The sequence below is a fragment of the Ovis aries genome, chromosome 23 (genome assembly GCF_016772045.2).
Source record: "Ovis aries strain OAR_USU_Benz2616 breed Rambouillet chromosome 23, ARS-UI_Ramb_v3.0, whole genome shotgun sequence".
Classification (NCBI taxonomy): Eukaryota; Metazoa; Chordata; class Mammalia; order Artiodactyla; family Bovidae; genus Ovis; species Ovis aries.
The window spans coordinates 50,268,388-50,294,765 of record NC_056076.1 but is presented as its reverse complement, the minus strand read 5'-3'; the positions used below and the strand labels follow the sequence as shown (position 1 = coordinate 50,294,765).

The 26,378-nt window shown below is 41.4% G+C and overlaps 1 long non-coding RNA gene across 1 annotated transcript in view; it reads right to left on the bottom strand.

Annotated features, from left to right (window-relative positions):
- The window catches only part of LOC132658478 (uncharacterized), a 31,215-nt gene that overhangs the window by 2,301 nt on the left and 2,536 nt on the right, over positions 1-26,378 (bottom strand). Inside the window, exons 2-3 of the long non-coding RNA XR_009598162.1 lie at positions 17,571-18,977; positions 687-1,316 (exon numbers count right to left, since the gene is read on the bottom strand). This is a non-coding gene — a long non-coding RNA (uncharacterized LOC132658478). The remainder of the gene's footprint in view (positions 1-686; positions 1,317-17,570; positions 18,978-26,378) is intronic.

Genomic DNA, 26,378 nt, shown 5'->3' with positions numbered 1-26,378 from the left:
ATATAGGTCAGGCCATCTGGCTCCAGGGCCGAATGGAAATTCATGGAGAGTGGGTATTGAGGGGCAGGCAGAAGGGAGCCAGGACATATGGTTACATTTCGGCACTCGCTTATGCATTTCTGCACTGTCCACCCCATTGCTCGTCTGGCCCAGATCTCTTCACCATCATTATGCTCCATGAATCTTGCCCTGATGTTGTCCTGCCCCTTCTATTCTACCCTGAATCCCAGCCATCCACAGCAGCTTTGGGTGTGGTAACAGCATTCTCCTTCCTATCATTCGACTCACACTTGTCATTGGTTACAAAAGTAGATTCAGAATCGTGATTCGGCCAACCGGAGGACAGCCAAGTCAGGGAGGCAGGGATGAGGTCAGGAGTGAGTGTGGTGATCTAGATGGGTCTCCAGGCTGCCCTGCTGAAATGCTGAAGTTGATGCCCAAGTCCACCCTCGACCTGGGCCATGCCTGCCCCTCGGCTTCATCTCCCAGCACCTCTTGCTCATAGGGATGCACCTGGGCCCCGGGGCATGGCCCCTGCCAAGACATGCACAGACCCTGCCAGCCCCTCCCTGTGGTTCATCCCCTCTGTGTCTTTGCTCACAATGGCCTGTCTACATTCCTCTTCATTCTCCACATCAATCATTTTTACTCATTTTTAAAAAAACTCAACCAAATCAAAGTTTTACCTAAAATATGGTATATTTTTTGCCTTCTTCAAAGACAGACTTCCTCTTTATTGAAATGCTGGTTGGAAGGCTCCCATGCTACATGGCCACTAGATGGCAGGGCAGCACCATTCACAGAAAATCAGGCCCCTGTGGCCACAGATGTGCAGTCCACCTGCTCTGAAAGTTGATGAAATTAAACGTCAATACCTCCTTTGTTAAACTTCCCTGGTGGCTCAGACGGTAAACGCATATGCTTGCAATGCGGGAGACCCGGGTTCAGTCCCTGGGTTTGGAAGAGCCCCTGGAGAAGGAAATGGCAACCCACTCCAGTACTCTTGCCTGGAAAATTCCATGGATGGAGGAGCTTCATAGGCTACAGTCCATGGAGTCGCAAAGAGTGGGGCACAACTCAATAAGGGCTTCCCAGGTGGCTCGATGGTAAAGACCACCTGCCAATGCAGGAGGTGCAGGTTCGATCCCTGAGTTGGGAAGATTCCCTGGAGGAGGAAACGACAATCCACTTCAGTATTCTCACAAGGGAAATCCCCTTGGACAGAGGAGCCTGGTGGGCTACAGTCCATGGGGTCACAAAGAATCGCACACGACTGAGCATGCCCGCATCATCTTCTTTGCTAGCACTTGTTTTTCCTGTTATAAAAGAAGCACATGTTTTTAATTGAAAATTTGAACACAGAAAAGGACAAAGAATAAAATGAAAATGCTCATTATTCTACCTGTCAGAAATAAACATAGGGTCCAGGTGCTGCTCCTAGAGTAACAGGGGTAAATGTGGACCGTTTCCAGTATTCTCTGTAAATACCCACTGCTCAGAGTTTTCTCTTCCCTCACTCATTATGAGTTTCACCCATACCTAACCATAATCCCAACTCCAACCCAACCTTAACCCCAAAACACAATATCCCCTTTAAATGTATAATGGCTATTTTAAAAAATTTGTTAGCACTCTTAGATGAAAAGCTACGTTCACCATTCACAATGTCCACCGTGGAAATCAAATCTTAAGACAACCGCAGCACCAGGTAACAATTGTTGCAAAATTGATAACCTGTCGTTTTTGAATATATATATGCACTGACATCTGAAAAAACGTCACAGAGAAATTAGACTTGGGTGAAACGTCTGTTCAAATCTGTTGCCTGCAGGGCTTGTCTGGTGGTCGGGCGGTCCGGTGGTTAAGAATCCACCTTGCAGTGCAGGGGACGCTAGTTCGATCCCTGGTCTGGGAAGATCTCATACGATGCGGGCCAAGTAGGCCCGAGCACCACAACTCCCGAGCCCGAGGGCCTAGAGCCTGTGGAGCACAGGCTCTGCACACCCAGAGAAGCCTCCGTGATGGGAAGCCCCTGCACCACAGCTAGAAAGTGAGAAAGCCCACACACAGCAACGAACACCCAGCACAGCCAAAAAAAAAATCTGTTGCATATATTTTAAGATTGGACTGTTTAGTTTTTCTTATTATTGAGTTTTGAAAGTTCCTATGCATTTTGGATAGATGTCCTTTGTTGGATATGTTTTTCTCAAATATATATTTTCCCAGCTTTTGTCTTGCCTTTTCATTCTCTGAACTGTATCATTCACAGAGCAAAAGTTTTTAATTTTTATGAATTTCAGCTTATCTATTTTGTATTTAATGGATCACACCTGATGTCATGTCTAGGAACTGTTCGCTGAGCTGCAAGTCATGAAGATTTTTCTTCCATATTTTCCCTGTTTTCTCTAGAAGCTTTAGAGTTCCATGTTTTACATTCAAACGTAAGGTAAATTTTCAGTAACTTTTTGTATACAGTGTGAGGTTGGGGTTGGAGTTCTCTCAGTGTCTACAGGTGGGTGTCCAATCGTTCCAACATTATTTGTTGAAAATACTATCTTTTCTCCATTAAATTGTGTTTGTAACTTTGCGAAAAGTCAGTTGGTCATATTTGAGTGAATCTATTTCTGGGCTTTCTATTCTGTTGCATGATGCCTGTCCCCTCACTAACACCATACTGCCTTGATCACTGAAGTTTCATATTTTAAAGTGAAGTTGTGTGAACCCACCAAATTTCTTCTTCTTTTAAAAATTATTTTAGGTATTCTAGTTCCTAAGTTTCTATAAAAATTTAAAATCAACTTGTGTATATATACTCTGAAAATTCTGCTGATATTCTGAATGGAATTGTGTAAAGTCTGTCATTCAACTTTGGAATGCTGCTGCTACTGCTAAGTCACTTCAGTCATGTCTGACTCTGTGTGACCGCATAGACGGCAGCCCACCAGGCTCCCCCGTCCCTGGGATTCTCCAGGCAAGAACACTGGAGTGAGTTACCATTTCCCTCTCCAGTGCATGAAAGTGAAAAGTGAAAGTGAAGTCGCTCAGTCGTGTCTGACTCTTAGCGACCCCATGGACTGCAGCCTACCAGACTCCTCCGTCCATGGGATTTTCCAGGCAAGAGTACTGGAGTGGGTTGCCATTGCCTTCTCCGAACTTTGGAATGACTGACATCTTAAATATACTTAATCATCTAATCCATACACCTGACACGTCTCACCATTTAACTATATTTCTTTTATTTTTCCATTAGTGTTTTGTAGATTTCAGCATACAGACACAGCACAGTATTTTGTTAGATTTATACCTATGTTTCATTATTTTGAAATTATTTAAATGGTATTATTTGAATTTTTCTGGTTTCAAGTTAGTGTGATGTTCATATGGACATATGATTCATTTTGTCTATTGACCCTTTATCTGGCAGCATAACTAAGTATTTATAAGTTCTTGGAGCTTATTTCTTTTAAGTTTTTCTTTTTTAATTTCTATGTAGAAAATCAAGTTATTTGAGAATAGGGGAAGTTTCGTTTCTTCTGTTCCAATCTTTATGCCTTTTGCCTCTTTCTCTTGTCTCATTTTACTGAGTAGATGAAGTATGATGTGTAACAGGAGAGGTGAGAGCAAATGTTGAACAAGTGATGTCTGTTGCCTAGCAGCAACAATTCCATGGTTTGCAGGTTTAGGGGAGCAGAGAAAGACATGCCTTACATAGGTGCTAAATGGAACACTGCTTTCCTCATGTAGAGAAGAGACAGAGGAAGACCAGCTTCAACAGTTGAGTGTCTGTCCCTCATGGTCAGCAGGGACACAAGAAACTGATGGCATAAGAAGATGGTCTGCACACCCCTTCTTGTGCTGCAGCTGAAGGACCCCTTTATCTCTCCTCCAGGAACAAATATAGCAATGGGGTTAGCCAGGTGCTATAGGACACAGACCCATAAACAGAATGAAGAAGTACACGTTAAGTCTGGATCAGGGAAAAATATTCCCAAAGTGATATTCCTAGCTCAGCCCATGAGGGCTCTTTGTCTCTTTGCTAAGAAATATTCCTGAAGGGTTAATAGGGTAGCAGAGATGTGCCTGCAAACGGGTCTCTCTGCTCGGGCTGAACGTGCTTGCAAATGAGGCGTTCTGCCAAAGAGTCTGGACACAGCCTTAAGTTTAATGGTCCCTTGCAAACGAGGGAGCATTCCCTTCTTGTGATAAGAAGGAAAAGAGGGCTTTGGACAGACTCTGCAGTAGACAGGGATTTCACTCCCCTTGCTGTATGATAACATGTATGCACCTGCACTGTACTGAAAAGGCTTATTCATGCAGTCTGGAATTCTGCCTAGGGGGCTTTATAAAAATAAACTGCAATTAGTTTTGCAGTTGTCTGTCTCTTGTGTGTCTCGTGTGTTTTGTCTTTGTGTCATTTTGCTCACAACATCTGGCGCCCAACGTGGGACTCGAGTGAAACCAAAAGGGTGAGTAACCCCAGGGGGATTTTAAATCCATAGCAGGGGAACTTTTGGGAAAATCATGGGGAATTCCTCACCCTAGCAGGGGAACTTTCAGAAAATCATGGGGAATTCCTCATCATCATTACAGACACAATACATGGAGTTAGTCAAAGGACTTCTCCACTCCATAGGCATTAAAGCCTTGACTCATCGATTGAGTGAGCTCTTTTGCTTGGTGGAGCAATATTGTCATTGGTTTCAATATCAAACTAAGTTACAGTTAAACTTAAAGGAATAGAAAATAATTCAAAAGGAATTGAGAAAGCAACATCAGAAGGGTAATGTGATCCCTTTGAAGTTATGGACTTTGTGTAGTGCTATAACACGGGCTTTGACCTTGCTCTCTACTGATAATGAAACTAAATCTAATGCTTCAAGGAGGGGAGAAATAATTTACGAGGATGTGTCAGACGTTGGTGGGGCTTCTGCATCGCCTCAAGGCAAGGATACAAATGAGCCTCCTCCTGTAAATGGTGAAACATCTGATAGTTCAGAATCAGATTCTGAGGCTTCTTCGGTTTCGTCAGAGGAGGGCAAAGAGATTAAAGAAATGACCCATCTATTCCAGGAGTGGTGGAAATCCCGTAAGGAGGAGAAAAGAATCTACACCCTCTGCTCCTCCTTGTGCTTCTCTTTTCCCCACTGTGGTTGATCGGCCCGATGTGGGCAGGGAACATTGTCGGTTCTCCTTTCCTTTGTCTATGCCTCATGATGATGACTTCCTGCTCCCCCTGGTGGGTTTATCGATCCTCCACAATTGTTTCCCATCCAGAGACAGCAAAATGACAATGTGATAAATGTCCAATACACTCCTTCGGAATATAATTTTTAAAGCTCTTAAAGCTGCAGTAGCGCAGTACGGTCCTCAATCTCCCTTTGTTTTGGCTATGCTGGAATCATTGGGAAAAGGCAAATTAATCATTCCGTTAGATTGGGAATCTATTGCCCAAGCTGTCTTGGAGGGTTCTCAAAGGTTGCAACTTCGTAGCTGGTGGGAAGAAGAAGCTAGAAAGCAGGCTTGGATTAATGAGGGACAGAATCCCCCTGGTCCTCTCGAGGACAAGCTAATGGGAGAGGGCCCTTATTGGGCTTTAAGAGAACAGGCTCAGTACTTTGATCAGGACTTACAACAAGTCCGCCAGGTCTTTTTACGAGCATGGCGCCGTGTGGTGCCTACTGGCCATGCCCAGCCCTCCTTTGTTAAAACAATGCAAGGTCCCAGTGAGCCATATACTGATTTTCTAGCAAGATTGAGGGTAACTGTGGAACGGGCTGTAGGGAGGGACGAGATTTCAGAGATATTATTACAAACTTAAGCATTTGAAAATGCAAATCCTAAATGCAAGCGTATACTGGGACCATTAAAGGGACAGGGTGCATCTATAGCTGAATATATCAGAGCCTTCTCGGGAGTAGGAAGAACTGAGCATCAGGCTAATGTCTTTGCTACAGCCTTGGCCAAAGCTATGAGACCACAAAAGGGAAGTAACTGCTTGCATTGTGAAAAACCTGGTCATATGAAAAGAGAGTGTCAGAAATTAAAAGCTGATCAAGGTGCAATTCCTAGAGACAGATCTCTTGCTGGGAAGAATAAAACTCCTCCTAGACTTTGCCGTTGGTGCGGGAAGGGGTTTCATTGGACTAACGAATGCAGATCTAAAACAGACAAAATGGGCAACCCTATACGGGGAAACTATCCTGCGGGCCTAAGTCCTTGGGCCCCAGGAACAATACTGGGGACTTCTCCTCCTTGCCCTCCTGCCATCCCACCTGCCCCAACCCTGTTCCCTCCCAGCAACCGTTACGAGTTGATGCCCCATTAAAAGGACCTCAGATGATGATTTCGGACTTACGGTCTGCTACTTCAGGGAATGCTGCTGCTGATTTGCCACTAGCTGATAATGTTCTTTTGTCACCAGGGGGAAGCATTTATAAATTAAAAACAAATGTATTTGGACCGCTGCCTAAAGGCACTTTTGGCTTGATATTAAGCCGTAAGAGCGTGGCTCTGAGAGGTTTAACCATAATTCCTGGGGTAATAGACTCTAACTATGTTGGGAAAATTTTAATTATGGTCTCTACTTCTACCACGATTTCATTGTTAGCTGGGGAACATATTGCTCAAATACTTCTCCTACCTTATCACTCCTTTTTGGCTCCTCCTAACGAATGAACAGGAGGATTTGGAAGTACTGGGCGACATATATTTTGGGAAATGCTTATCAAAGATTCTCGCCCTGTTCTCTCCTTGATTATACAAGGAAACAACTTTGAGGGACTAGTAGACACAGGGGCGGATGTTTCAGTCATTTCTTCTCAACAATGGCCCCAAGATTGGGAAAAAGAAAAAAGCCCTTTAATGCTGACAGGATTGGGCTCCATTGCAGATGTCTGGAAGAGTACCCATCCCTTACAATGCCAATTCCATAATGGAAGATAAGTGTTTGTTACCTTTTATATTGTAAATATACCTATTAATATATGGGGAAGAGATCTTCTCTCTCCTTTGGGGGCTTCTGTAACCATTCCATCGGAAAACTAGTAGCCACTGCTCAAATTCCTCGAGCACTCCCATAAACATGGTTAACTAATACTCCAAAATGGGTTGAGCAGTGGCCATTACTACAAATGAAGCTCCAGGCGTTAGAACAATTAGTACAAGAACAACTCCAACTTGGTCATATAGAGCCCTCTACCTCCCCCTGGAATTCTCCTGTTTTTGTTATAAAAAGAAATCTGGAAAATGGAGAATGTTAACTGATTTATGAGAAGTTAACAAATGTATTGAACCTATGGGAGCATTACAATTGGGACTCCCCTCTCCAGCCCTTATTCCTCAGAATTGGTCCTTAATAGTGCTAGATCTCAAAGACTGTTTTTTGTTTTTTTTTTTACCATTCCCCTACAATTGCAAGATAGAGATAAATTTGCTTTTACAGTTCCTGTTCTTAATCATGCTCAGCCTGTTAAGCGTTATCAATGGACAGTCTTACCACAAGGAATGATAAATAGTCCTACCTTATGCCAAGAATTCGTAGCTCGCTCTTTACAATCCCTCCATCGAGTATACCCCAATTATATTCTATATCATTATATGGATGATCTCCTATTAGCAGCTCCTAATATTGCAGAACCTGATGAATTCTTTTTAAAAGTACAGGAGGCTTTAAGACTATACAATTTGCAAATAGCCCCGGAAAAAATTCAAAAGGACTTTCCTATTTAATATTTAGGGACAATATTGAAACAACATAGAATAAGGCCCCAAAAGTTGCAAATTAGAAGAGACCATCTTAAAACCTTAAATGATTTTCAAAAGTTATTGGGAGATATTAATTGGCTATGCCTGGTACTTGGGATTCCTACTTATCAATTATGACATTTGTTTTCTACTTTAGAAGGAGATACAGCTCTGTATAGCCCCCGGACCTTAACCCCATTGGCTTTACAGGAACTTCAATTTGTTGAGCAACGACTAAATGATGGCTTTTTGACTTACTTACATGCGTCTCAACCTATTTCGTTTATACTATTTCATACCCCTTATTCTCCATCTGGTGTAATTGCTCAAGAAAAAGGATTAATAGAATGGGTTTTCTTACCTAACAGTTTTTCAAAAAAATTGACTACATATATGGATAAATTAGCCTTCCTTATACAGAAAGGTCACCACCGTATTTTACAACTGTCAGGATGTGAACCACACCAGATTGTTACTCAGTTAACAACTGCTCAAATATCTTGATGTTTACAATTTAATGAAAACTGGCAAATTTCTCTTGCCTCATATCCTGGTTCGTTTTCTAATCATTATCCATCGTCTAAATTGATTGATTTTCTCCAGACTAATACTATGATATCTCATTCCCCAATTTCAGATGTTCCAGTTAAGGGACCCACTATTTTTACAGATGCAAATAAAAATACTGCTGGATATTGGACCCTGGAAAGTTCCAAGGTTCTCCCCCACTCATTTTCTTCTGTACAGCCCACTGAATTTTGGGCTATCTATTTAGTTTTGCAAGATTTTCCCCAACTTCCTATTAACATTGTTTCAGATTCTCGATATGCTGTTCTCTCTTGCCTACAGCTTCCCCATGTCTCCCTTCCACTGACCCTTAAAACAGTTATTGATAAATTGTTTTACCAAGTACAACAATTGCTCTTGCAGCATTCAGAGTTAATTTTCTTTACTCACATCCGTGTCCATTCTGCCCTTCCTGGACCCTTATCATTCAGAAATGCTACAATTGATGCCTTACTTTATCCTATAGAAGCAGCAAAACAAGAACATCTCTTACAGCATACCAACTCCAAAGGGTTACAAATATCTCATGCTATTACTCGAAAACAAGCTCAAAATATTGTTCGTTCTTGTTCCATATGTGCACCCTTTGCTTTGCCATTTACCCCACCAGGTGTCAACATGAGAGGACAACAAGCAAATCAGATATGGCAAATGGATGTAATTTACATTTCTTCTTTCGGACAACAAAAATGTGTGCGTCATACTATAGATACTTGCACACATTTTCAATGGGCGACTGCATTACATTCTGAAAAGGCTGATGCTGTTATTACTCATTTGTTATCTTGTTTTGCAGTTATGGGATTACCAATTGAATTGAAAACTGATAATGCACCTGCCTACCAATCCGCAAAATTAGCTCACTTTTTATCTCAATACCATATAACTCATACTTTTGGTATTCCTTATAACAGTCAAGGGCAAGCTATCATTGAAAGAGCTAATTATATCTTGCATGATTATCTTGAAAAAATAAAAAAGGGGGAACAAGAGAGATTTATGAAACCTAAAGACATTCTGAATAAAACCTTACTTACCCTAAATTTTTTGAATGTTTGGAGCAAGGGAAATCTATCAGCAGCAGAGTTGCATTTTCAAGGGAAAGAAGAGGATAAGAAGATCTTGAATACGCCTATTTGGTATAAAGATAAAGATAAAGGTTGGATCCCAGCATCATTAATATATTTGGGACGAGGGTATGCTTTCATTTCTGTTAATAATTACAGGTTTTGGACCCCAGCAAGATTGATCAAAATCAACAATGGCTGATCCCTTTGTTCAGAAATTCGAAGAGCTTACTATGCAGAGAAGCTTTACTTTCCGTACAAGGGAAGCAACACCTCCTACGTGGGGTCAAATGAAGAGGTTGACCCGGGAAGCATACAAGACGTTAATGAAGGCAGGGCAACCTCTGAATTCTACCAATCTTTTGCTTGCCATGATGGCAGTAATGACATGTCAGGTAATCGGTGTATCGGCAAGTAATCATACATATTGGGCATATATACCTAATCCCCCATTAGTAAGAGCAGTTTCCTAGGGGGAACCAGAAATGCAGGTATGTACTAATGAGACTGCCTTCTTTCCCCTGCCAGCTTGCAGGGGAATAGAACAACTATCTCATCATAAACAACAATATAATATTAGTAATTTGACCATTGCAGTGGAAGGTATTCCTTTGTGTATAGGAGGACATCCCTTTTGTCTGTCCACCAAGGAACATTCTCATCATTCATGTAATACATGGGGGGGTAAAGTATAATAATTACCATTTTGCTACTTTTACTGTGCTTGTTTCCACCAGGGGATTTAACACCTCGACAGAACCGATAGATATTCATAATGGAAAACACATGTCACTATGTCCTGTTAACTTTTTGTTCCTTCTCTAGAATCTTTGGAGTGGGAACGGTGCCGAGGTCATCAACCCTTTAAAGTCATGAATTATTCTGGGGCCATCATTGTAGATTGCAGTCCAGATCATGGGCAATTCTTAGAAAAATGGTCAAATAAGTCTCTTAGGTGGCATCGTGCAAATAGCACTTTGATGGTAATGGTAATGAAACAGTTAAATGGCAGCAATTTGCACTTGTCCCTCCTCAATTACAATTGCAAGGATATCCGCACATTCAAGGAGATATTTGGAAACTATGGGCAGTTTCTGGTAATCTCACTATCTGGTCAGGAAACTATACTTTGGACAGTGGTGACTCTTCGGGTCCATTCCATGTTAATTTACATGTTAATAAATCTTATTCCGCAATGGCATGTGTAAAATATCCTTTTGCATTGTTATATGGGAATTGGACCTGGAATGATACTGTGGGGTCTGTGTCATGTGACTGTTGTAATCTAATTCAATCTGTAAATCAGTCTTGGTGGGAAGAATTTGAAAGACAAGCCTTTAACTCCAATTTCTCACTAGTAATTGTTAAAGCTCGGACAGAAGTATGGTTGCCTATAAATCTGACTCGGCGGTGGTCAGATTCTTTTGCTGTTTCTCATCTGGTAACCGCTATACAGACTTTGCTACATCGATCTCAACGTATGCTTGGTATGGTCATTGCTTCGATTCTAGCAGTCGCATCAGTAATTGCAACAGCAGTGGTAGCAGGTCTTGCGTTACACCAAGGAATTCAAACAGTTGATTTTGTTCGGGACTGGCATAAAGATTCTCATTTGTTATGGCAACAACAGCGAGATTTGGATGCACAACTTGTTACCGATGTGCTCAATCTTCAACACACCGTTTCCTGGCTTGGAGATCAATTGGCTGTTTTATCTACACGAAGTGTGTTGAAATGTGATTGGAATTCTTCTCAATTTTGTATAACACCTGTACCATTTAATGTGAGTGAAGGATGGGATAAAGTAAAACGATCCTTGACTGGGCATCAAAATCTCACTACGGAGATTATGGACCTGGAACGACAAATTTTGTCTACTTTTAGCAGGACTTTACCTGACATTACGGGGTCTGATTTGCTGAAAAGTCTTCAAGAGGGAATGAATAACTTAAATCCATTAGGGCATGTATCCTCACTAATTGGGATTACCTTTGGGAACACTGTGTTTATATTACTTTTACGTTGTGTTGCTTTTCTAGTCTTCCGGCGGTGGTGGAAAGAGAAACAACTAAAGCATGAAGCAGAGAAGATCCAGACCATGCTACAATTTATAAAAGCAAATAAAAAAGGGGGAGATGAAGGGTTAATAGGGTAGCAGAGATGTGCCTGCAAACGGGTCTCTCTGCTCGGGCTGAACGTGCTTGCAAATGAGGTGTTCTGCCAAAGAGTCTGGACACAGCCTTAAGTTTAATGGTCCCTTGCAAACGAGGGAGCATTCCCTTCTTGTGATAAGAAGGAAAAGAGGGCTTTGGACAGACTCTGCAGTAGACAGGGATTTCACTCCCCTTGCTGTATGATAACATGTATGCACCTGCACTGTACTGAAAAGGCTTATTCATGCAGTCTGGAATTCTGCCTAAAGGGCTTTATAATAATAAACCACAAATTGTTTGTGCAGTTCTGTTCCTCCGGCCAGAGTGTGTATTGTCTGTCTCTTGTGTGTCTCGTGTGTTTTGTCTTTGTGTCATTTCGCTCGCAACATATTCCAGACCCAAGGTCACTCTTATGCAACTGCAAGGGGCAAGAAGCTGCACTTGACTGCCTTTCCCAACAAGTCGTAAGGGGAAAGCATTCAGTCATTCACTATTTAAGTACGATGTTAGCGCTAGGCTTTTTAATGGATGCACTTCATCACATTAAAAAGTTGATCTTGTACCACACATCTTCCAACTTTGGTTAAATTGTTTATTAGATTCCATAGCTTATTTTTGTGGATTCTTTGGGATTTTCCTTTTTTAATTAATTTTTAATGGAGTATAGTTAACTTTCAACAACACAAGAGAAGACTCTACACATGGACATCACCAGATGGTCAACACCAAAATCAGATTGATTATATTCTTTGCAGCCAAAGATGGAGAAGCTCTATACAGTCAACAAAAACAAGACTGGGAGCTGACTGTGGCTCAGATCATGAACTCCTTATTACCAAACTCAGACTCAAATTGAAGAAAGTAGGGAAAACTGCTAGACCATTCAGGTATGACCTAAATCAAATCCCTTATGATTATACAGTGGAAGTGAGAAATAGATTTAAGGGCCTAGATCTGATAGATAGAGTGCCTGATGAACTATGGAATGAGGTTCGTGACATTGTACAGGAGACAGGGATCAAGACCATCCCCATGGAAAAGAAATGCAAAAAAGCAAAATGGCTGTCTGGGGAGGCCTTACAAATAGCTGTGAAAAGAAGAGAGGTGAAAGGCAAAGGAGAAAAGGAAAGATATAAACATCTGAATGCAGAGTTCCAAAGAATAGCAAGAAGAGATAAGAAAGCCTTCTTCAGTGATCAATGCAAAGAAATAGAGGAAAACAACAGAATGGGAAAGACTAGAGATCTCTTCAAGAAAATTAGAGATACCAAGTGAATATTTCATGCAAAGATGGGCTCGATAAAGGACAGAAATGGTCTGGACCTAACAGAAGCAGAAGATATTAAGAAGAGGTGGCAAGAATACACAGAAGAACTGTACAAAAAAGATTTTCACGACCCAGATAATCATAATGATGTGATCACTCATCTAGAGCCAGACATCTTGGAATGTGAAGTCAAGTGGGCCTTAGAAAGCATCACTATGAACAAAGCTAGTGGAGGTGATGGAATTCCAGGTGAGCTGTTTCAAATCCTGAAAGATGATGCTGTGAAAGTGCTGCACTCAATATGCCAGCAAGTCTGGAAAACTCAGCAGTGGCCACAGGACTGGAAAAGGTCAGTTTTCATTCCAATTCCAAAGAAAGGCAATGCCAAAGAATGCTCAAACTCCCACACAATTGCAGTCATCTCACACGCTAGTAAAGTAATGTTCAAAATTCTCCAAGCCAGGCTTCAGCAATATGTGAACCGTGAACTCCCTGATGTTCAAGCTGGTTTTAGAAAAGGCAGAGGAACCAGAGATCAAATTGCCAACATCTGCTGGATCATGGAAAAAGCAAGAGAGTTCCAGAAAAACATCTATTTCTGCTTTATTGACTATGCCAAAGCCTTTGATTGTGTGGATCACAATAAGCTGTGGAAAATTCTGAAAGAGATGGGAATACCAGACCACCAGACCTGCCTCTTGAGAAATCTGTATGCAGGTCAGGAAGCAACAGTTAGAACTGGACATGGAACAACAGACTGGTTCCAAATAGAAAAGGAGTACGTCAAGGCTGTATATTGTCACCCTCTTATTTAACTTATATGCAGAGTACATCATGAGAAACACTGGACTAGAAGAAACACAAGCTGGAATCAAGATTGCCAGGAGAAATATCAATAACCTCAGATATGCAGATGACACCATCCTTATGGCAGAAAGTGAAGAGGAGCTAATTACTAACCTCCATGAACCACCCCCTCCAGAGCAGAGAGGAGATGAGATGCTTTGAAGGTTGGGAAACAGTTCTTCCCCCAGGGCACAAGGCAGAGGAATTAGACTTTCTTAGCTTGAGTGCTGAGGAATTGATGCTTTTGAACTGTGGTGTTGGAGAAGACTCTTGAGAGTCCCTTGGACTGCAAGGAAATCCAACCAGTCCATTCTGAAGGAGATCAGCCCTGGGATTTCTTTGGAAGGAATGATGCTAAAGCTGAAACACCAGTACTTTGGCCACCTCATGCGAAGTTGACTCATTGGAAAAGACTCTGATGCTGGGAGGGATTGGGGGCAGGAGGAACAGGGGACGACCGAAGATGAGATGGCTGGATGGCATCACGGACTCGATGGATGTGAGTCTGAGTGAACTCCAGGAGATGGTGATGGACAGGGAGGCCTGGCATGCTGCGATTCATGGGGTTGCAAAGAGTCAGACACGACTGAGAGACTGAACTGAACTGAACTGATAGTTAACTTACAATGTTGTGTTAATTTCTGCTGTACAGCAAAGTGAATCAGTAATTTGTTGTTTCGTTGCTAAGTCATGTCCAACTGTTTTATGACTCCATGGACTGTAGTCTTCCAGGATCTCTGTCTGTGGGGGAGAAAATACTGGAATGGGTTGCCATTTTCTTCTCCAGAGGATCTTCCTGATCCAGGAATCGAGTCTGTACCTGCACTGGCAGGCATATTCTTTACCCCTAGCACCACATGGGAAGCCCAAAGCTTTGCGTTGCCCCCTCTGAGGTTCGAACTCAGGACCTTCAGATTATGAGACTGATACGCTGCAGGCAACTTAATGGTAGAGAAACAAATCCTCTTCTCCCATATTTGTCAAATCAAAGGAAAACATTCATGAAATCAAAACAATAACCTTTGTGTTTGCCATTCTTCTTTGTAATATTACAAGTGATTTTTCAAAAAATCCTTTACATAATGAGCAAATATGTACATATTGTAAATTCATAAAGATTACATAATACATTTGAAAGAAACTAAAAGTCGCTGCTGACCCTTTGCAACTCCATGGACTGAATTCTCTAGGCCAGAACACTGGAGTGGGTAGCCTTTCCCTTCTCCAGGGGATCTTCCCAACCCAGGGATCAAACCCAGGTCTTGCGCATTGCAGGCAGGTTCTTTACCAGCTGAGCCACAAGGGAAGCCCAAGAATACTGGAGTGGGTAGCCTATCCCTTCTCCAGTGGACCTTCCTGACCCAGGAATTAAACTGGGGTTTCCCGCATTGTAGGCAGATTCTTTACCAACTGAGCTATCAGGGAAGCCCCTATGAATATATGTATAATATATAAAATTATATATTATATGTATAATGTATAAAATTGTATATTATATAATATATAATTAATATAATATATAATATATAAATATATTATGTTATAAATATATTTACTATATTATATTATAATATTAATATAAATTATAAAATATATTTATATATTATATAATTAAAATTATATAAATAATAAATAAATGATTATATAAATTGTTATATATATTTATATTCATACCATCTGAGCCACTGGGGAAGCTATAATATAATATATATTATATGATATTATTTATATTATAAATACATATATTATATGATATATATTTATATATTTATTTATATGAATATATATTATAAATATATAATATATGATATATTTATATACTTATATTTATTTATATATCTATATATTAATGTATATATTTAATTTATATTTATTTATATATTAATATATTTATATTTATTTATAGATAATATATTATTATATTATATAATAGTATATTATAACACATAATGTATGAATATATTATATATAATATAAAATATAATACATTATTACATATAATTAATATAATATATATCATATATATAACATATAAAATTATATATTTTACATATATTCATGGGGCTTCCCTATAATATAAAATTATATATTATACATTTATATATTATACATATAATATATAATTTTATATATTATACATATAATTTTATACATTATATAAAGGAAAATCCTTTATATAATGAGCAAATGTAAACACATATATTATAAATTCATAAACATTACAAACACACTTAAGAACAAAAGATACGTTTTATAGGTACATTTGTTTTTTGAAATGTAAACAAAAACACTGTCCATATTAAGGTAAAACACGAAAATATTATTTAAAACAATTTCAAAAAAACACAAGAATTTGTGGGCTGGTTGGTTTGTTTTGTTTTCACACAGTTCCCTCCTATGCTTGAAACCAAAAGAATGTTGGGACAATTACCATTTCTAAAATAGCACAAAACAGAGCCATAACATGGTAGCCTACCATAAGCATCTTGAAAATTGCAAACATTGGTTTTATCTTCCTAAATCATCAGGAGGAGGAAACGGTAATTTGGGGACACAGGAAGAAAACAAAGTCATATCACAATACTAGGGAAAAAAACCCCACAATTTGGCAAGTGGTGGTGATAACTTCTACTTCAGTTGTGGTGTGAAAGGCCATGCCTGGGAGAGAACAATTGTCACACAAAGGCCTCCAGTATATCTCCCGATGCTGGAAAGATTTCTCTATCTATCCTAGTACTGAGGACCCACAAAGGCAATGAGGATACAGGCTGACAAACAGTCAGATACCTGAGAAAGCAGTCTCAGGTCCTCTGGCTGTTAGGGGAAACACAGATTGAAACTGCCCACCCTAGCCAGACATAACAGTAACCATTTGCATGAGTGATTTATGACAGGAGATCCTGGTAAGGAATATGCAACTAACAAGCCACCACCAAGAGGAATAATTCAGGAAAGGTCAAAAGGAGACAGGAGACACCAGTCCGCCTGTCCTACCAACCTCCCAGAAACCTTCTGACTAGACTCTATTGTGCCTGAGAGATGTGCATGCCACCAGAAAGGACCCTGAGTCAGAATGATTGACCAGAGACAACCCGAAACTAATCTCATCACCGTAAAACCTGAGACTGTGAACCACAAGGCAGAGCGATCCTCCTGGGTTCCCTCACCCTCCCGCCTTCCACCCGGGCACCCCTTTCCAGTAAAGTCTCTCGCTTGGTCAGCACGTGTGTCTCCTTGGACAATTCATTTCCAAGTGTTAGACAAGAGCCCAGTCTGGGCCCTGGAGGGCAAACTCCCTTCCTGCAACATGTCCAGGTGACCCTTGCTCCTGATGAGCTGCAAACCCCAACCTGCCAAAGCAGCAGGTTTTCTCAGACTCCTGCTCCTCCTGGTGTCACGGTCCCCAGGGGCCCATGATACACTTCCTGGCTTACTGAGGGCGACCCAGTTCCCAGGCAGCATGCTCTTCACGCTGCCTGTCTCCAGACATGAACTGGCTGGACCAGGGCTCTGTGATCTGGCTCTTCCTAGGTAGAGGTAAAGGGCTGAGTCCTTGAGGAGGAAAAGAGTGGTTTGACCGTGGGCTTCTGTCTTATGCCACCAATCTTGTGACTTTATTAAATTAACATTTGTTAAGTGGAGTATAGGGCTTTCCGGGTAGCTCAAAAGGTAAAGAATGTCCACATTGTGGGAGATGACTGGGTTGGGAAGATCCCCTGGAGAAGGGCATGGCAATCCACTCCAGTATTCCTTCCTGGAGAATCCCATGGACAGAGGAGCCTGGTGGGCTATAGTCCATGGGGTTGCAAAGAGTCAGACACGACTGAATGACTAACACACACACACACACACACAAGTGGAGTATAGGAGCAGGATGGTGGCAACAGGACCACAAGAGTAATTAAAATAGATAAGCTTATTACTCACGGGTCCTAGAGAAGGTACACTTCGTCTCTCTAGTGGTCTTCAAGTCAAGACAGGGTACAGAGAGGCCGGATACCTTTATCATAAGGGTCCCTGGGTGGAGTACTTTGGGCTTCCTAAGATAGGGTCCCAGTGATCCATTCAGACCAGAGTTTTGGTAAGCCACAGAAGGTCTATCTAAGGAGGTGCATAAGGCATCCAGGCGCTGGGATGCAGGAGAGACTGTTGATCACAGGAGCTGTTGGCGAAGGCATTTCAGGAACTTATGTTTGCTTGTGACTCCGTAGCGGCCATAGCGGGTGCGTGCTTGTGTGAGGGGGCTGATGTCAGTTTAAGGTCTCTGCAAACCGCTTGGCCAAACAAAATGCACGAGGAGGCAGCAATACTCAGGAGTAGCTTAGTTACATTCTCCATATGTCGACACGGGTTTCCCCGCGGGAGTGAAGGCCGCCAGGCAGCCGTTTTCAGACCCGGCCAGAAGGCGCAGAAGCCCCACCTCCTCCCCGTGGCACGGCTGAGAGTCACCCTGGCGGTGGGTAGCGTATGGCGAAGTCTCTCCAGGGGAGTGCCGGGCTCTGGGATAGCACGGGCCTCTTGTTGCTGAGCTGAGGCCCCTCCAGCTCCTGGCGCGCCCTGATCGCCGAGGGATGCAGGATTTCCATTATGAAAACCCTCCCTCCCAAGAACGGGTTCCGAGGTTGGACGACTGCAGAGGGCTGACGGACCTCACGCGGGACTCGACTTCCGGGGCTCCTTGGCGGGATGAGGAGCTCTAGGAGTGCCCGGGGTCTCCGGCTGGGGCCCCTGCAGCCGATGCCAAAGCCGCGGCAGCAGCAGGCAGCAGAAGGGACCCGGCGCGGGCGCGTCCGCGGCTGCTGCTGGAGGCGGCGGAGGGGCCACGGCCACTACCATAACCTCGCACTCCTTCGCCTGATCTGGAGGGGCACTCCTGCTTCCCCCCATTTTAAGCCAGTACAATAAATAACAAAAATCACAAAAGTCTTCCCGACGTGCTAAGAAAGCCTGAACTGTGCATTCTTAGGATCAGATTGCATGTAACCAACCCTTTATTCCCATTATAAGATACAACTAGCTGTATAAATTAGAGTTGTATTTTGGCCTTCAACTTTTCCAAGAGGAAAGGCATACTACATAGTTTGCCTTCCGAGCAGAAACTGGAAAATATCCAGAGAGGTGGAGTAGAGAATCTCGAAGCCTCAACCGAGAGGAAGTAGCTGGTTTCGGCGTCCTACGTTGCCATGGTCACGCTGCCCCTTTCCGGCCAGGTGCAAACCGCGCAGAGTGGGTAGCCCAGGGCAACCAGAACGCCGCTTCTGGAAACACTCCTCACTAGTCTCTGCGATTTGAGGCATCCTGCCAAGGCGGCGGCGGCTGAAGGTACCCGGTACTCTGCAAATGTAAAGACAACTTCCTGGCTTTCTGGGACACTGGGAGGTGAAAGGCATAACACTCTCTCTTGGCGACCCGGGCAACTGAGGAGTTGGAGGGCAGGGAGCTGGACACGGGAGGAGGAAGGGGGAAAGGAAGGGAGTTTATGACTTGGGCCCTAGATTCCAGACATTTGTCCAAGCCGCCTCCAGTTCTTAGGCCCAGCCTAGCCCAGCTGGACCTGCAGTCAGGACTCATAAGAAGAGGAAAGAATGACATCCTGTGTTTGTAAAGGGAAAAACTTAAGTCATATCGGACTCTTTCGATCCCATGGACTGCAGCCCACCAGGCTTCTGAGGAAAGAATCCTGGAGTGGATTACCATTTCCTTCTCCAGGGGATCTTTCAGACTCAGAGATGGAACCCAGGCCCCCTGTGCTGAAGGCCATCTCCCTCATTGCAGGCAGATTCTTTACCAACTGAGCCACCAGGGAAGCCCCTGGTAAGCAGGAATTGTGAGTCAAACAATTTTGTTATTCATTCAAAATTGCTTTGGATATTCTGAATTCCTTAAATTTCCATAAGCTTGTTTAATTTTTCAAATAAATAAGGTAGGATTTTTGATAGGGTTTGATAAGGGTTGTGTTGGCCTGCCCAAAATTGATCTACCAGTTGAACACAACCCCTGTCAAACACATAAAAAGATCATATATAATCTTTTATTCCCATACTCAACCATGAGGCGGAGCTTTCTATCCCTTGGAGGTATGCTTCTAGAATTCCTAAATTACTGCCTATCTTATGTGGGCTTTGCTGGAAAACTGACTTTTGATTGTTCACGTGCTTAGTTTCTCTTTTTAGAGTCCATTCCACTCCAGTATTCTTGCCTGGAAAATCCCAAGGATGGAAGAGCCTGGTAGGCTACAGTCCATGGGGTCACAGAGTCAGACACGACGGAGCGACTTCACTCACTCACTCACTTACACTCAAATAAACAACCTAGTTATTCAGCTTAAAATAAATAGGTAAAGGGAAGAAAATTAAACCCACTGCAATCAGAAGGAACACTAATAAAGATTAAAGTGCAAATTAACAAAGATTCAAAAAACAAAGAGTTAGGTCTTCAAAAAGATTTTTTAAATGATGAATTAGCTAGAATGACCAGAAGGAAAAACACAGAAGATTGATTCAAATTACTAAAATCAAAAATGAAATACCGACTTTACTGAAGTAAACGATTATTTTTTAAAATAGTGTAAATCACTGCCAATAAATTAGATAACTTAGATGAAATGGACAAATTCCTAGAAAGACACAAACTACAAAATATGACTATAACAAATAGAAAATCTGAGTAAACCTATGACAAGCAAAAGGATTAAATTAGTAATTTTAAAACTTCCCACAAAGGCCAACCCACATGACTCCATTGGTGAATTCTATCAAATATTTAAAGAATAATTAATATCAAGCCTTCACAAACTCCTAAAAAAAAAAGTAGAAGAGGAAGTAACACTTCCAACTCATAAAGCTGCAGACCAAGATATCTTATGAGTATAAAGCAATATCCTCAATAAATTACTGGCAAATCAAATCCAGCAACATATAAAATGATCATACACAATGATCAAGTGGGGTGTATTCCAGGGATGCAAGCATGGCTTAACGTTAAAAAAAATCAATCTTTATAAATCAATATTTATAGAATATTAGCCTCATCTACAGACACTGAAAAGCACTTGACAAAATTCAACAGCCTTTCATGATTCAAAAAACGAAACACTTAACACACAAAGAATAGTAGGGAACTTCATCATTCTGATAAAAAGTCCAAAAAAGCCCACAGTTCACATCATACTTACTGGTAAAAGACTGAATACTTTCCCTCAAGGGCAGGAACACAACACAGATGTCTACTTTATGTTTCTACAGATTTGCTTTTTCTAGACATTTCATGTAAATGAAATCATATAATATGTGACTTTTTGTGTGTGTTTCTTTTATTTAGCAGTGTTTTCAAGATTCATGCATGTTATAGCATGGTATATGAGTACTTCACTATGTTATGTAATGGAATAATATTACATCTTACAAATATTACAAAAGAGTCAACATGACTTAGTGACTAAACAAAGAGAGGTCTGCCTTCTTCCCTACTTGGCTTTGGGTGGCAATATCTAAGCCCCATCGTGTTATTCCTCACAGGAGTGTCTTTGTTTGCCTGGGGATATTTTAGTCACTTTATAGTCAATATAGGTCCATCTAGTGAAACCTATGGTTTTTCCAGTAGTCATGTGTGGATGTAAGAGTTGGAGTATAAAGAAAGCTGAACATCAAAGAATTGATGCTTTTGAACTGTAGTGTTGGAGAAGATTCTTGAGAGTCCCTTGGACTGCAAGGAGATCCAACCAGTCCATCCTAAAGGAAATCAGTCCTGAATATTCACTGGAAGGTGAAGCTGAAACTCCAATACTTTGGCCACCTGATTCGAAGAACTGATTCTTTTGAAAAGACCCTGATTCTGGAAAAGATTAAAGGCAGGAGGAGAAGGGGCCAAGAGAGGATGAGATGGTTGGATGGCATCACTGACTCAATGGGCATGAGTTTGAGTAAACTCCGGGAGTTGGCAATGGATAGGGAGGCCTGGCGTGCTGCAGTCCATGGGGTTGCAAAGAGTCAGACATGACTGAGTGACTGAACTGACTGAACTGATAGTCAATATAGTAATTCAGGTTGGGGCTGGCCATGTCACAAAGTCTAACAATGTCATTTAGGATGAGGACTTTGGGTCACATGGTATTATCTCAACCTCCTAAGGGGTTAAAAACTGAGATCAGGCACATGGGCAATTAGCAGTGTCTATGTAATGGAACCACAGTAAAGATTTTGGATGCCAAAGCTCAGGTGAGCTTTGGTTGGCAATTCCATGCATATTGTCCCTGGGAGCAGCTAAGCCTGTCCATGATCCCTCAGGGAGAGGATAACTGGAGGCTCTGCATTTGAAATCCTCCTGGACTCTATCCTATGAATGACTTTATCTGTATCTTCTTCCTGGATAACTATGGGTGTAACAACTTTCAGTGAGTTTGGTAAGTCTTTCTTGCAAATTAGTTAGGGATCCCCAGATTTGCAGTTGGTGTCAGAAGTAAACATGGTCTTCAGCTCAGTTCAGTTCAGTCGCTCAGTCGTGTCTGACTCTTTGTGACCCCATGAATCACAGCACGCCAGGTCTCCCTGTCCATCACCATCTCCCGGAGTTCACTCAGACTCACATCCATTGAGTCCGTGATGCCATCCAGCCATCTCATCCTGGGTCGTCCCCTTCTCCTCCTGCCCCCAATCTCTCCCAGCATCAGAGTCTTTTCCAATGAGTCAACTCTTCGCATGATGCGGCCAAAGTACTGGAGCTTCAGCTTTAGCATCATTCCTTCCAAAGAAATCCCAGGGTTGATCTTTAGAATGGACTGGTTGGATCTCCTTGCAGTCCAAGGGACCCTCAAGAGTCTTCTCCAACACCACAGTTCAAAAGCATCAATTCTTCAGCACTCAGCTTTCTTCACAGTCCAACTCTCACATCCATACATGACCACAGGAAAAACCATAGCCTTGACTAGACGGACCTTAGTCGGCAAAGTAATGTCTCTGCTTTTGAATATGCTGTCTAGGTTGGTCATAAATTATCTTGCAAGGAGTAAGCATCTTTTAATTTCATGGCTACAGTCACCATCTACAGTGACTTTGGAGCCCCCCAAAATAAAAGTCTGACACTGTTTCCACTGTGTCCCCATCTATTTCCCATGAAGTGATGGCACCGGATGCCATGATCTTTGTTTTCTGAATGTTGAGCTTTAAGCCAACTTTTTCACTCTCCTCTTTCACTTTTATCAAGAGGCTTTTAGTTCCTTTTCACTTTCCCATAAGGGTGGTGTCATCTGTGTATCTCAGGTGATTGATATTTCTCCCAGCAATCTTGATTCCAGCTTGTGTTTCTTCCAGCCCAGCGTTTCTCATGATGTACTCTGCATATAAGTTAAATAAGCAGGGTGACAATATACAGCCTTGACGTACTCCTTTTCCTATTTGGAACCAGTCTGTTGTTCCATGTCCAGTTCTAACTCCTGCTTCCTGACCTGCATACAGATTTCTCAAGAGGCAGGTGAGGTGGTCTGGTATTCCCATCTCTTTCAGAATTTTCCACAGTTTATTGTGATCCACACAGTCAAAGGCTTTGGCATAGTCAAGAAAGCAGAAAGAGATGTTTTTCTGGAACTCTCTTGCTTTTTCCATGACCCAGCAGATGTTGGCAATTTGATCTCTGGTTCCTCTGCCTTTTCTAAAACCAGCTTGAACATCAGGAACTTCATGCTTCACGTATTGCTGAAGTCTGGCTTGGAGAATTTTGAGCATTACTTTACTAGCATGTGAGATGAGTGCAATTGTGCGGTAGTTTGAGCATTCTCTGGCATTGCCTTTCTTTGGGATTGGAATGAAAACTGACCTTTTCCAGTTCTGTGGCCACTGCTGAGTTTTCCAAATTGTCTGGCATATTGAGTGCAGCACTTTCACAGCATCATCTTTCAGGCTTTGAAACAGCTCAACTGGAATTCCATCACCTCCACTAGCTTTGTTCGTAGTGATGCTTTCTAAGGCCCACTTGACTTCACATTCTAAGATGTCTGGCTCTAGATGAGTGATCACAACATCGTGATTATCTGGATCGTAAAGATCTTTTTTGTACAGTTCTTCCGTGTATTCTTGCCACCTCTTCTTAATATCTTCTGCTTCTGTTAGGTCCATACCATTTCTGTCCTTTATCGAGCCCATCTTGGATAACCCTTAAACCCTGCAATGATTTCAGAAATAAAGGTGGTCTCTTGGACACCATTTCTCAAATTTTGCAGCATTTATGTTCATGGGGTATATTTGTCTTTTTTCTTGTAATGTCTATTTCTAGTTTGGTGTCAGAGAAATGATTCCCAAAAGGAATTGGGGAGTATTCCTTCCTCTTCTGTTTTCTCAAAAAGTTTATTTAGGATTACTATTTTACACCTTCAATATTTGACACAATTTGCTGGTGAACTAATCTGGACTTGAAGCTTTCTTTGTGGGATGGTCTTTAATCATAAATTCAAATAATTTTATATCAATATGGCTACTCATATTTTCTATTTCTTCATTTGTTAGTTTGGTAAATTGTCTTGCTAAAGACAAGAAATTTGTCCATTTTATCTAAGTTGTCAAATATATTAAGTTGGTATGAAAGTGAAGTCATCAGTTGTGTCCGACTCTTTGCGACCCCATGGACTGTAGCCTACCAAGCTCCTCTGTCCATGGGATTTTCCAGGCAATAGTACTGGAGTGGATTGCCATTTCCTTCTCCAATTAAGTGGTATAGACGAGTGAATAATATTCTCTAGTCAGTGTCTGTTGGATCTGTACTGATGGCTCTTTATTCATTCGTCATGGGGGTGATTTCTGTTTTTTCACTGTGTTTACTAATTAAATTAAATAATATTTAAATAAATATTTAATTTATAATTAAATAAATATTTTAATAAAATATATTTCAAAAATATAGAATTGACTATAAATTTAGTTCACTCAATGATATTAAATTTGTTTAATGAGTTAACGTGAATTTGAATTAAAATTTAAACATGTAAAATTAAACCATATTAAATAAAATATCATATAATAAATTGAGCTAAAATTAAATTGAAATTAAATATGTAAGACATTGAATTTCATACATTAAATTAATATTAAATTATTTTAAAGCAAATTGCCTGCATGAATAAATCCAAGTTCAATTATGTTAAATTAAATTTAGCTTGAGTAATCAAATTTAGGACTTCTCAGGTGACTCAGTGGGTAAAGAAACAGCCTGTAATGCAGGAAACACAGGAGACATAGGTTCAATCCCTGGGTTGGGAAGATCCCCTGGAGGAGGACATGGCAATCCACTCCTTGCCTAGAGTCCTATGGACAGAGGTGTGTGGCGGGCTACAGTCCATAGGATCACAGAGTGGGACACAACTGAAGTGACTGAACATTCACTTCAGTTCAGTTCAGTTCAGTTGCTCAGTCGTGTCCGACTCTTTGTGACCCTGTGAACGGTAGCATGCCAGGCCTCCCTGTCCATCACCAACTCCTGGAGTTTACCCAAACTCAAGTCCATTGAGTTGGTGATGCCATCCAACCATCTCATCCTCTGTCATGCATGCATACAATTAGATTTAATTTAAATCTGAATTATAATCCCTTATTTTTAAACTGGAAATGAATAAAGTCATTCTGGCTTTGAATGTGGACATGAGGACATTTATAATGACCACAACCTCCCCTTTCAGTGTGTGTGGGGCTTGGAGGGGCTGTACTGATACTTTGTATCTTATTTGATTTTCAGGGTGGCCCACCTTAGAGCATTACCCTGAGGAAACTCTGGCTCTCCAGTCAGAGGATTTTTTGTCATACATAATATAAAGTTTTAAAAAACTTTAAAATTAAATTTATGGGGGAGAAAAGTGAATACTTATGAAACAAGAGAACCCAAGTGGACATCGCCAAGAAGTGACACTCTGGTGGTGGGTGTTAGCTAGGGAGCAGCAGGGATAGGATGGGTTTAAACCAAAGTGAGTTTTGTTTTGCAGAAAGGTGCAGCCACTAGATGTTACAAAAAGGTTACAGTGTATTCCAGTCAACAAGATACTACAGTGAGAGCAAGTAACCAAGTGCCTACTTACTTACTTGCAGTTTTGGGCAAACTAGAGTAACCTTTGTTTCATTATAATGATAATGCCTCTTGTCGCTTAACTTAAAACGCCCCCAGGGACACAGTGCTTTGAGAACTATCTCCTTGTTTCCTTGTCACAAGTAACAAATAATAAATGCCTCTGCTTTATTATTTATTACTTGTGACAAGGAAGTTCTTGATGTGTTCATTGGCTAAATAACCCAAATGACAGACCCATTGTGTCTGCTCAAGGGAAGACTTGATGAAGCTGGTGGTTGCTGATTTAAAAATCTACTTTGGTCCAGCCATTCTCACCAGAGATGGTCAGGTCACTATCATGCATGGCCTTCAGTTGTTGCCTAATTCTGATGGATGAGTGCTCTTGTAGAGGCCCAGAGGCTGAATCATCAGGTAGGCCTGGCTAAGGCACTGCTGGGAGGAGTGACAGCTGCAAACAGTGTTGGGAGGTGTCAACACAGATAATCAATAAACAATCTATATTAAAGAAGAGAAGAGAGTTTCATTTGAACCAAGCTGAGGACTGGCCCAGGAGTGCAGCCTCCACCAAGGAAGAAAGCACTCTAGGGAAGCATAATTTTCAACAGTTTTATACAGCATCACAGAAGAACTGTACAAAAAAGATCTTCAAGACCAAGATAATCACGATGGTGTGATCACTCAAGAGCCAGA